This window comes from Aythya ferina (assembly GCF_964211825.1).
Source record: "Aythya ferina genome assembly, chromosome: 1".
Taxonomy (NCBI): Eukaryota; Metazoa; Chordata; class Aves; order Anseriformes; family Anatidae; genus Aythya; species Aythya ferina.
The window spans coordinates 159,779,472-159,792,658 of NC_140296.1; the positions used below are offsets into that span (position 1 = coordinate 159,779,472).

Sequence of the window (13,187 nt, forward strand, 5' to 3'; positions counted from 1 at the left end):
GTAGCCACAGCCCCCATAGTCACAGCCCCCACAGTCGCAGCCCCCGTCCTCCTGCCGCTTTGGTTGGGGCTCCTCAGGAAATCTCCGGCTCCTCACCCTCCAGATGGACTCCAGTGGCCACCTCGAGTCCTCCTCCTGTGGTAGATTTGCACTAACCGAGGTGCCGTGGCCGCAGGGAAGCCCCACAAAGCACCACCAAACCGTAAAGGTTCAGAAATCCGACATGAGGCACCAGAAGCCCTAATGGTGCCGTTCAGGGCGGTATCAGCGCAAGGTTTTGACAATTTGGGATGGGGTGAGGCGCCCTGGGCACGGCTGGGTGCCACACCTGGGGAGTCCCCCACACGCAGGGCTTTCCACAAAGCACACAAATTCCGTCAAAGCCCCTAAATAATCAGTGCTCACAGTTTCCAAAGCGGTGGAGCATGACAACCGATGACATTTCAGTCCCTGTTACACATACGAGATAAACCCTTCAGTGTGCTAGCATACGGGAGCTCCAAACCATGCTTGTGAACACATCTTGCAGCGCATCACCCTCTACTTAAATTGCTAAGAGCTGAGCAGAATTCTTTTTGCATTTATTTTCAGAATACCTATGCCAAGAAGCACATTTAAATCAGTAACGCTGAACACATGTTAAACTCTTGAAAAGTAAAAGCTGAATACTCTTTCTATAGTCACTCAGCAAATTGTACCTGAGAAGTACTTTTCCCTTTCCTGGAATGAGTATAATAGCTGTCACCACTTCTTCTTTGTGACACAAAGTGAACGTGGAGTTCCTTCCAAAGTGAATGAGGGCTTCACCTTTTAGGCAGCTGCTGCGATGCGCGTGCATGAGTCACGCCGCCTTTCTTCTCTAGTGAGAGACAGCAAGAGTCCCAGGGCATACGCATGTATAAACATATATACATGTCAACACAGGGAACTGCCCTGGAGGGGATTACAGCAGAAAAAATAAATAAATCCCTGCCACTATTTACATTTTTATTGGAATCTCATGTACTGAGATAACACCGCTATCAGAGGGAATTATCTGACACAAGGGCCTCCTTGTTTTCATCAAGTGAGGTTTTCAGAAATGAAAGAACTGACATTCCAAAGGGAAAAAATAAATCCTAGAACTAACCTTCTTGGCAGGTGTTTCTTCTTCAACTCTAACATCAGTCTTTTACAAAGTTATCCCAAATTCAAAGATCATTATTTGCCCTGTGCAGTATTGGTGTAACCCAAGTCACACAGGCTGCCTGCACACAAGTGATGCCTTGCCATTCTTCCTATACTCATGTAGCTGGACAAGACAGCTGAAGCTGGAAGGCTGTCGGGAAAAAAGCTTTAAAATGGGAACTGGATTTCTTCAGTCCCTCAGTTCAGACATGAAAGTTAATTCATGACTCAAAATGTGCCCGACGGAGGGAAACTCTGGAGGTAAAGGTCAGTAAGAATAATTAAATAGGCAAATGTTGTGGGTTTGGGGTTTTCACTGAAGTGATAATTGCACATTTCCAAAGAGGACCATGCAATTTCCAGCACCTAGGATGAAACGTCCTCACTTCCTCAGAAACTTTCAGGATTTTTTTTTTAAGCCTTGCCAGCTGTAGTTGATCAAAGCATAGAGAGGATAGGTAGACGGAAAAAGGGCACATAAAAGGCTTCAGTTGGTTGGCTTTTGAGTAATAGAAGGCTTACTATAAATCATAGTTGATTCAAAAATGTAGAGTTTTATTTAAATAATATCAGCTTTATTTAAATAATACCAGAGGCTAGCAGGAAGATCATGAAATTTCTCTTCCAAGACGGGGGTGTGTACCATATGATTAGAAGGAAGTTGTGTGCAGTTGGTCAAAGTGGTATTAACACATATACCAATCCATAAATGAAGAAAGCACTCTCTTCTGCCACAGCTTCTAGGAAGAAAAGACGACACAGTCAGTCTCACAAGACCCAGGTGTGGCATTAGGTGTGCCTTCCAGTCAGGTTTGTTTGCTCGGGCACCGCTATCGGCGGTGGCAGTCCCTGCCGTGCATACCAGCTCCAGCAGCATCCGAGTGCTGTGCACTGGCGGCTTCCCGGAGGAGCTGTGAGCACGGGGCAGCCGGCTGAGCAGCTGGGAACACCTGCTGGGCACGGCAGCAAGCTACTGTGGAGCAGAAACAGCAGCTTGGGCAGAAGCACCCATCCCACAGGTGAGAAGAGCCCTTCCCACAAGCTGAATTAGAAGCTGTTGCCATCTCAGCAGCCTCTGCAGGTGCCGCTCTTTGCAAGCATCTCCAGTAAAGGGCTCCTTGCTTATGCTGGATAGATCATCTGTGTCTTCAGAATACAATCAGGTGTACACCAAACTGTGGTGTCATTCAGTCATCAGTCCAGCTGAAGGCTGCTCCTTTCCCCTCTACTCTTCCCCCTCACCCTTGTGCAGGTCTGTAGAAGGAGCACGAAGACCGCTATCCTACAGCACATTTACTGAACATGTTTCATTTTGTTTGGCTGAGCACAGACAATTCCCTCTCCTCACACACACACAGCTGCTTTGCACAGCTCTCTTTCCCCACTCCAAAAGGCAGGACTGCCCGAACACGGCACAACACTGCGCAGCACAGTGCTTCTGGCAGCCTCACTAGATATTTCCTCTCACTGTTATTTTCAGAAGCCCACAGACCTGGAATAAATGCTCTTCCCACACACTGCACCCATTCCCAACTGAACTTTCCATCCACTAAAGCAAAGACTTCCAAGTATTGGCAGGAACTTGAGGCTGAGCTCAAAGTGACATGGGTAGAAGTGGTAGCCCCTAGATGAATTCTCTCATCCCTTGTTCTTCTGACAAGGTAATTTTTAAATTCATTTCTATGGTTTAAGTTAATGATAGAACTGTTATATCACCCCAGCCATCCACTGTGTCATTTTGAAGTTCAGATTTCTCAAAATCATTCATCAACTTCCCAGCCGTCCTTAGAGGCACAGAGTAACTTCATCCTTTTCCAACGCCTTTCCTCACTTCACGACGCTGGCACCACCCACAGTGATTAACTCCTGATGTTTACATCATTTTGTTGTCCTTTTCTAAGAAGTGACCTTTTAAAAAATGTTGCAAATTATTGAAGATCCGATTAAGCTTAGGATCATTGAACAAGGGCATACACCAGTGTATGCAGCTCCCCGTGGGACAGACGTCAGTGCAGGTTTGCCTGAATTGTCCTGTTTTGGGAAAGTAAGATCCCTGGAGGGGCAGCAGAGGCAGTGACCACGTGAGATTTCTACGGATGAGTCCCATCTCACGACCCTGCATGGGCTGCATCGCTGTCATCCATTTGATGATGACATCCAATGACCCTACTCTCCAGACGCAGCCATCCCATCTGGGAGCACGCGTTTATAAGAAGAGAACCACATCACCTTTCTTCCGTGGAGAACCTTGAGCTTTCCAGAATTAAAAGTGCTATTATTAAATGCTGTGTTCTGAAGTTGTTGGGACAACTGATACATACAGTGCTAAGTATATATTGGCCAAGGCACACTCAGGAAGGAGGTGAAGGTCCCTTTTTCCACAGCGGTAACATCTGTACGCTAAACAGGATACTGGGGCTGTTTATGAGAGACTTTTTAACGTGCCCTCCAAACCTTTTTCCAAAAGCTTGTCATGACTGATCTCCAGGGAAGAGTCCTACGTGATGAGAGACTGTCGGCACCGTTTCTAAATCTGACAGCAAATGGGACAGTGCTGAGTGACACTGGCCTTGCAGTCATCCACGAGCACGCGGTCACCGTTCTCAGTGTTTCTGCCAAAGCATGAGCCTTTCACACCCACAGGAAAGGAGATACTCCGTCTGCACCAACACAAAGTGCCAAGGGATCACTCTGAGATCTACAGGCTGCATTGCCAGGCTGTGATGTTCGTTCAGAAGATCTGATGTTGACAAACATTCAGGTATCTAATTAAAATTTTAAATCAGCTTCTCTCCTCTCTGTCCTCTCCTCATCAAGAGGGTTTTTTTTTTTTATGAGCTTTCAGGATGTAACAGCCATGTACACTGTGAGTACCCATTCTGTACACCAGAAAAAGCTCCCAGCCCAGGACTGTCTTGGCCCATCAGTGCAGTGTACTGACAGAGGGTGAAGGACAGAGAAGCAAGTGAAAAATTCCAGTTGGGGGTAGCAGAAGTCCTTCCTCTTCTTTCCTTCGCCTGCTTACTATTTATTGTCCCTTGCTCCTTCAGGTCCCTTTCTTGTTCTTCTACAGACAAGGAAATTATGCTGCAAAGTTCCCCTCTGCTGCTGCTGGCAGTGACAGCACTAGTGCAAACTACCTGCAGGATGGCGGCAGTGTTTTGCATTTTAAGTGCTATGAGTAAGAGCCACCTTTTCAGCAGACGTAAATAACAGCCGTGCCGAGAGCCTGCCTGGAACCCGGCTATTTACAGTAAAGATAACCCGTGTTGCAGAGGCAAGTACAGAAGCCTCCCTTGGGCGATGGGAATGGCTGCTGCTCACCAGCATACAGTGTTTATTCTGCTTCACAGTATGCAATTCGGGGCCCACGGGGAATGGCTGGATATGAGCATATCCAACCTGTCCCAGATCAGCCTCCTTGCTGCTGCTGTGAGGTTTGCAGAACCCAGGCTGCAGCTGGCTGGCACGTAAAGCTGTGCCCCCTTCCAAAATGTGAGTGTGAACTTGCATCCAAACCATTCAGACTGCAGCCAGAAGGTACATAGCCTAAATCTGCATACCCTGATGGTTATATCAGTGAGATCATCTGTCCCAAATTAAAATAAACAAGGCAAAAGCGTAGACTAGATATAGCCCATGAGCAGAAGAATTGCTCTCAGGGCATGCCACCTCTACCCACCATTCAGAGAAGCGCTCGCAGTTGTGTGCAGCTGGGTAGCTGACACCTGGGCTCCTAAAGGCCCTGTAAGTGAATACAAGAGCACCACAGCTTTCACCCTACTGCTTTTTGGCTGCAGCTCCACAGACACCTCAGCCCAATTTGTGGCTTCTGCTTGCACACAGAGATTGTGCTGGGTAGGAACCTGTCAATTCTCTTTGCCTGTGAAGCGCACTGCATGGCTGTGACTCTATGCATTATGTCACACTAAATGTGTGGCATCAATGATTTCCATACCAACAGACAATGTCAAATGCTGGAGCAGGACTTCTTTGCCAGTCAGCCAGAAAATACAGACGGGTTATCAGAGGACAGAGAAATTAATGATTATACAAGTAAGACTGCACCTCTTCCTGGTGAGTGTTGTACAGCCCTGAAACTTGCTGCAGCCCTTCGGGTTTCACTACAGTCACTCTCTGTTTACAGACACCAGAATGAAGCTCGAGTTTCCTCACCACTATCAGGCGAGCACCTATGACTCATCTAACTGTGGTTCTGCTAAATCTTTTTGCACTGCAACATGAAAGCTCTCCTTTACAATCACCTGTGCGGGGAACTGCGTTACGTATGTTGTCTGATGGGTTATCACGCATTAATACAACACGGTTAAGCACAGTACAAACAGAAAGCTCCTTCCAGTTTACTTCTCAATGTGCCGGACCTAAACATATGACATTCATCTCTGATTTGGGTGACAGGGATGTGAAGTAACCTCAACTAAGCAGAAAAGCCAAAATGCCTTTCTGCTTAATTGCAATAAATTTTCCAGGAGTATTTATTCTTCACAACACCAAACTGTAGCACCTGTTTACATACTTTTCTGGATCAGAACTATATAACTTTGACTATTGAAATAATGATTTAGATCACAATGTAACATTATTTCTATTTTTACATCTGTGAGATAATACAGATACTAAGAAAAAAATACCTGAACTTTTAACGTCAACTCATGCCCTCTTGAACCTTTCAAAACCGTAAATTCATAAGCTATCATTTGTTATGAAATCTGGCGACGATTTTTGAAAGATTGAATTCTTCTGCTTTGTTCTTTTACAACAAATAAAATGTATGAGAAATCAACAGTTTTGTGGTTTATTTTTAATCCCCGAGACCTGAGTTTTAGCAGAACTAGATAAACAGCAGCATACTTTGCAATGTTGTTGGAAACTGCAGCAACACAAGGTACAGTCCTAGCATTTCAGGGGAGTTGTCCCCTGAAGTTCCGTGAAAGGAAAATGTATACGTGAGATCACCTGAATGTGGAATGGTGGGGATACAACATCTGTCAGTGAGAATTCCTGTTCTGCCGTATAGGAACATAATTTTCTGGAACAAAACTAGTAACCTTGTTCTTTTTTTTTTTCCCCCCAGCGTAACTTTGCTAATTGAGCTTTTCTTACTCAAGTTACATGAAGAGTGGGCCTTTTTCTTTACCTTTTTACCCACTAGAGCCATGTCGATCAAGCACTTTTATGCGAAGCAATGCCAAGGGAAAGAAGCTCAGCCAGCCCCCGTGCCCGCTGAAGCCTGGCCCCGCTGCAGAGCTCAGCAGAGACACGCAGCAGCCGGGCAGCTCCGTGCCTGGAAGAGCCGAACGCCCTCTGCCCTCCCACTGCCCAGAGCTGCTGCCCCATCCAACACCAGCTAGCCTCAAGAGCTTCTGAAAGATGAAGCTGTCTGTCCTCCTGCCTTAAATAAATAAATAAAATAAAATTTTAAATACATGTCAGCAGGGTTGGGGTTGGTCTGATCCAGAACGATGGCATGGAACTGCCTCTGCTCGAGCTACGAGCTCCCCACTTCTGTGTAACCACCTCAGGCCAATGATTTTCCAGACGTCAGATAGATTTTTCAAGCCCAATACAAAGGCGTGACCTTATCAACAGGAAGCTAACAGGCACATGCTTACAAATCAAAACACGGAAGAAAACTGAAAATTATTAAAAATAATTAGAGACTTATTAGTGAAACTGTTCTTTTACAATGTTCCCTTGAATTTATTTCTGTTTGTGTGCCTCACATGCACAACCTTATAAACAATTCTATTTAAATTATTATGAGCGGAGAAATTGAATACTCCAACTTTCCTATTATGCTAATAAAGATTAATTATTACATGTAGACTTTGAAACGTTTGTAATCACATGTCTTAGTAGAAATCATTGAAGCAATATGTAAACTCTAATAGCAACATAAAATGTCTAACAGCAACATGGTATATATCATAAGTAATTCAGAGCTCTGGTGACCAGGCGTATAAAAGTCATGACAAAGTAAGACAGCTCATTGTCCAGCAGTTTTAGCTGAGGAGAAGTCATATTACAACAATAAACACAAACTATTCAGAAGCAACTGGCATTGCAAAGACCTACTGTATGAATGGAAAGTGTGCGTACCTCGCCACCTGCTCTGACACTCAACAAATCCAACAAGTTTCAGCATCTCAGACAAACAGGTCTGCTACAGTCATGAAATGGTGGAACATAATCTTCATTAACACTCACCAAAATCTTGCATTCCTTACAATGAGAGGTTGCTTTTTTCCTAAACAAAGTATTTTCTCATGTTTTCAATTAAAAAAAAAAAAAAGTAGTACAAACTTTTCACCATTTGAAATCTCAGCAGATAAAATAGTCCTGTGCTGGTTTTTTTTCTTAAGAGAAAAAAAAATATTTTTCATTGCAGTCACAGGTTTTCACAAAAAAAAAAAAAAAACCTACCATTTTCCTTCTGTTCTGTTCTGCACTGTTGAAACTCTAGGCATGGCTTGAGGATTTGCTTAGGCTGAAAGGAACTGTTCTGCCTTGGCTGGGAAGCAGAGCAGTTCTGGGAAACATACCTGCAGCGCTGCTGGAACTGCACGGAGAGTAATAACACGCAGCTGTAAAAGGGCTCGCTATATATATGCCACCGCCGCGTAGATAAAGACTGCCTACACAAGAATGATCAGAGCTCCAGGTAGGTGCTCCCAGCAGGATGACATCAGTGGCCCTGAAATCACCGGCACGGGATGGTATCAGAGGCCCCAGGGCCATAAACTCAAATGGCCCATTACTGATACAGACATGGCATAAAGGCGTGCAGGCTGCCCTCGGGCAGTAACACAGGCGGAGGTGGATTTATATCACACTCTTAAGCTGCAACAAAAAACAGAGACTGCTTGGGTGACCCTGCTTCGGAGTTAGCATGCAGAAATGATCGTTTCATTACCCTGTAATGCTACACACACATGTATTGTCATGGTAGTGGGATGTGTACCTATAATGCCTGTGTTTGGTCTAGTATCTTACCCTTGAGGCTGGGTTGTAATTTGGATACAACAATGTAGAGCAGGTCAGAGAGCTGGTCCAGGTGACAACCACCTCTGTCAAAACAAAGTAAATTGTTAGATTGCAATATAGAGAGAAATTAGTTCGATTAGCATCTGGCTGGCTGCACAGCTCCTCAAGCAGCGGGGCTGACTTAGGCAAGTGGGCAGCCTGAAGGCAGGATGCAGAGTCCAGCAGAAGTCAGAAGTGAGGATTTAAATCAATCATGAAATCACATTCCTAGCTGCCATGCTTTTTGTTGTGTTGCAGCACGTTGAGTATGTTTGCATCCAGACCCTTGCCACCAGTATACTGTGGATCTTTATAGAGATTTAAGAACCTTGTAAAAGATAAGGAATGGGGATACAGACAAGTGTGAAGCCATCTAACATTTATGTATGGAGAGCTGTATGAGCACGAGCACCCCAAAATGGACTGCTTCCCCCTTTTCTAACAGAACTTCAAAAATAGTGTAGTGCATTCAGGCCTTGGAAATACCACAAGCAGCTTCATCCAAGCAAAAACCTTGCAGGAAGCTTCAGAATGACTCTTCTGGTGAACCTGAGATCAGCAATCATATCTGGAAAAGTCATCTCTCTGGGTATCACAATACCAGCTGCTGAAGTTTTGACGAGGGAGAGATGAAAACTAACAGGACTGCCCGAAGGACTGAGGAAAATGCAAATGTGGCATTAGAACATCTGTGGAGATAAAACATCTAAGGTAACAGTTCAAACAGTTATCTGATCTAGGAAAGGGAAGGACTCTCTATATAACCAAAATAAATGACCCAGCAGGAAACCTATGCCCTTGTGTCATCTGTAAGAAAGTGTCATCTTCTGGGGATGCTTCACTAAATCTGTTTAAAATTTACTCTTGCTACTGATATGGAAATTTCCTCTAGTTATCTGGACTTTGCCTGGTCAGCCCCCCAGACCATAATGTATTTATTTTTCTAAGGCATCCAAAACAAGGGCACATCTGTACACAACTCAGCATCACTGATGCAGAAAAAAGCAGATGAACTCAATGAAATCAGCAGAGATTTCTTGCATTCCTCTGTAGTGAATGTGGACAGGCGGCAGAGTAAACATCTGAAAGTTAAACAATGTCCCTGAGCATTTAAAATCCTTAAAGTGAGTTCTCTTCTTAAGACGAGAATAAAAACAAACAAATGCTTAGTAACTGTTCTCAGCAAGACATCTTCAACCCATCTATCAAAATCATAAGTGACTTAAAAACAGAAGAGATTAACAGACCCTAAACTATCAGGTTTCCCCCCCAGAAGGCATGTTCTCTAATTATGGAAAGCTTTTTCTTATTGCATGCACAGAGCTAAATCCTCAGCACCTCTACTCAGACAAACCTCATTTTGACTTGACACCTCTTCCCCCAAAACTTCTAGATACAGCCCTCTTGTTTCCTTCTGTACCATCCGATCTACACACAGCAGATAAACACCTGCATGTGAGCATTTCCCCCTCCTCTGGTTTTTCAGTGTTCCTCAGCAGTCGTGAAGGATGCTTAAAGTGGCACGTGAACACCCACTATTTTCAACAGGTCCTTATTCTGCACTGTAGAAATAAAAATACTAGACAGAAAACTTGACAAGGTTAAAAATACGTTGTGCGAGCTATCTTTTCTTTGCTCATTAGCCGTTCCACAGACATGCGCATCTATAAACACACATTATTTAGTTATGCCTCCCCCGGACTTCCCGCACTTCACAGGCAGAGCAGTTTAGCTGTGGCACAGGGCAGCGTGCCGGGGAACACACACATCGTGCCTTCCTCATCGTCTGCCACAAGTCTGAGCAGCTGTCAAGTGGGCACTGCGTTAGATGAAGAGTAAATAGTAAAACAGGGCAGGGGGGAGAAAGTTAGCTGTTTCAGGAGGGGTGTAGCAGACTCAAAGAGAGCATTTACCCCAAGAAAAAGAATAAATGGACTTGTTCTGCATGGCATGGCTTGACTGTAGGGGTTTCTGAGCAACAGATTTTTGTAAATGTCAAGAAATTGGGACAAACCTGTTGAAGTCTGAAACCATTACCAATTTACAACAGCTAAGGATCCTTCCAAATCTCTTCTGCTACCACTAATGGGTTTTAGTTCAGCAAAGTGTGGACAGCCAATAAACCACAGAAGAAATCAGTCCTGTAACTGGAACAAATTCTTCTCATGGTCTGCAGAACCACTCAAATAAGATGCAGCACCAGAGTCTGTGGCTAATTACAGCCCTACTGGAGACATGCAATAAAATGTTGCTTTTTAGTAAACTTGAAAGTAATTTTCACCACAAATTCTGTGACGTATGGATACCTTTGAATGTTGGATACAGAGCCCTCAGTCACACTTCCTTGTGCAGATCTAGATATCTCAAGTAAATATAAACATAAATACATGTATTTGTATATATAAATACTCATTAAAAAGAGAATATGCAATAACTTGTAAGATCACAGCATCATTTCTTGAATCACAAGTATGAGACACTTTATGAGAACTTGATTTTTAACACTGAGCAGCTACAGTGTTTTGTCATGTCAGTGAGGAAAGCCAGCTTTATAGGTGGGCCTGCAAGCTGGCAGGATCGCTTCCAGCAGGACAGTCAGTTACTAGGGTTGAACTGAAGGAGTGCAGAAAAGCTACCTGAAGGCCATCTACATGACAGCAGTTTGTTGCTCATCAGAAATTTCAAAAATATATCCTAGGTTTCTGCATGTATGTTACCTCTGTTTCAAGTCTAATGGCAGTAATTAAAGTGATTTTGATTGTCAAGGATTTGATCAGCATACTAGTGCTGCTGCTGCTTAGACATGCAGGGATTCCTATGCATGAGAGGCCACAATTTTGTTCGACCTTGTAGGTCATGCTGTCAGCACCGATCAGCGTCGGTCCCTGGAGCAGCCGTGGCAGGATTTACCAGGTAGGTGAGGCACTGACTGCAATGGATGCTCAGGAGGCATTCTGTGTACTCTGAATTTCACATAGTTTTGCAAGGACACTGATGTACTTATGCAAGTACTTTGAAGAATATGCTGACCTTGTCAGATCATGTGGTACCTGAGAGAGATCATGAAAGCTCTGTTTTCCAGGTAATAAAAATGGGCACATACAAGTTGTTGACTTGATTTACGGTCAATGCCTCTTCCATGAGGTTTATTTCAAAGGCAAACTGGTATTTTACTGAATTAATCAGGGTTATAGTATATGAATCACTTATTAAAACTAAACTTTCCCTGAATAATTTACTCGGTCTTTTTACTTAATTACTAATCTCTCTTTCCTGAAGATCTGGAGGTGAGGCACTGACACACACACACACAAGGGGAAAAAAACATGGCATTAACTTTCAGACATAGCCACAGCACTAACACCACTACCCAGGGAGTCTGAAAGCCCTCCTGCTGCAACCCTTGATTAATATTCAACCTTGATCTTTCTGCGTCCTTTGATTTTGTGGCTTTCTTGAAAGACTTGACACATACAGGGATCCTTCAAATACCAGTCTGAAGGGTATTTTAATTTATATATATGTATGTATAAAATTTCCTTCGATCAGTTGTGCTTAGCACAGCACAGACAGCTATACCCAAGTGGTATGTAGATGACACCGTTCCAGGAGCAGAATCCCTCTGCAGCTATCTCTGCAGCAGGCTCCATGCTCTGTGTCAGCGCAGGATGAATTTCACCCCTCAGATGGTTTCCAACTAATCTCATTTCTGTCAGCCTCTCTGAGAGATGGAAGGCAGAGGATGGATGCCTCAGACGGATGAATTTGAAATAAATTGTAAGGGAGATGGATGCCATTAGCTGGGTCTCTTCTGCTGCTGAAGGCTGACGCCTCAGCTGTGTACGGGTGGAACATTCTTGTCAGCACAGATGGCTTGTTTTGACCGTGCTATGTCATTTAAATGTTAGAATAATAACAGAAATTGGGTTATTTTGTGGCAGCAGCCACTTTTCAAGGGAAGTTAAAAGCACGTGGGCACCGAAAAAGTTACAGCTAATACACAGCGTGGCAACACCACCCAGCAATCGGCTGTGCAGGGTGACACTGCAGGACGCACGAAAGCTTGCCTGAGACAACCCACCGCATCTGTAGTGCAATGGTACCGGGATTCAAACTCGTCCCGAGGTGAGAGAACTCAACGTAAACAATCTGCTTATATTTGTCAACACTGATATTGGAGACTGGAAGCCTAAAAAAACACAAAACCAGCCTGCCGTGCAGGCGTTTTAGCCCCAGCTTTGCCCATAGCAGAGCACCCTGAGGCAGTGCACGACTCCTTTCACTGGGGCCAGGCCTGCCCTGAGGCGCAGGGCCCGTGGGGCAGCTGCCGCTCGCCCTGCCCTGAGGAGCAGCATGCAGGAATATCCTGCTCCCACACGTCCTCCACGTGGCCTGGTGAATCCTCAGGCTGGGCTCTGCCATATGAAACCCGCCCCCGGCCTTATCTACAGAGCTGGTTCCTCCAGATGAATGCGGGGACAAGTGCAGCGTCAGCAGCTCTGGCTTTATGGCGGTGGTTGTGGCCTTCCTATTTGGGAGGGCAGCGCTGGCAGTGATGGGGGCAACATGGCTTGGTGACCATTCTCCAGGTGCATCTCTACAAGAGTGGGATGGTGGCGAGGGCAGGGGAACAGGACCAGCTGCTGAAGTTTGCTCTGGAGGCCTAAAAATAAGAGAGGAGTCCCGAGCAAGGAGCTGACAGGAGAGCAGGCAGCGTCTGGCGTCTGCCGTGCACAGGATTGGGGATACCTGAAACACTTGGACAAAACCTTCCTGCTCCACAGATAGCCTATTGAACAACCTGCTACCTCTGCCTCCATCCATACAACACAAGATTCAAAATAAAATGCACAGAAAAAGCAAGCAAACAAACAAAACACTAAAATCTGAAGTAACCTTTTAATCCCCAGGAGCATGCACGAGCACTTGACCATGCCTTAACATTTTTATGTAACTTGAAATGTCTGTGTAACCTG

General features: G+C 44.8%; 1 protein-coding gene across 4 annotated transcripts in view; it reads right to left on the reverse strand.

Annotated features, from left to right (window-relative positions):
* Positions 1–13,187, reverse strand: part of TMCC3 (transmembrane and coiled-coil domain family 3) — a 139,400-nt gene that overhangs the window by 45,996 nt on the left and 80,217 nt on the right. The window contains exon 1 of one of the 4 annotated variants that reach the window (XM_084506265.1): positions 7,396–7,768. The exons of 2 other annotated variants lie outside the window; for them this stretch is intronic. The gene's annotated coding sequence lies outside the window, so the exon portion shown is untranslated. Of the gene's footprint in view, positions 1–7,395; positions 7,769–13,187 lie in introns of those variants that run through there. One more of the 4 variants, XM_084506263.1, reaches the window with a different exon arrangement.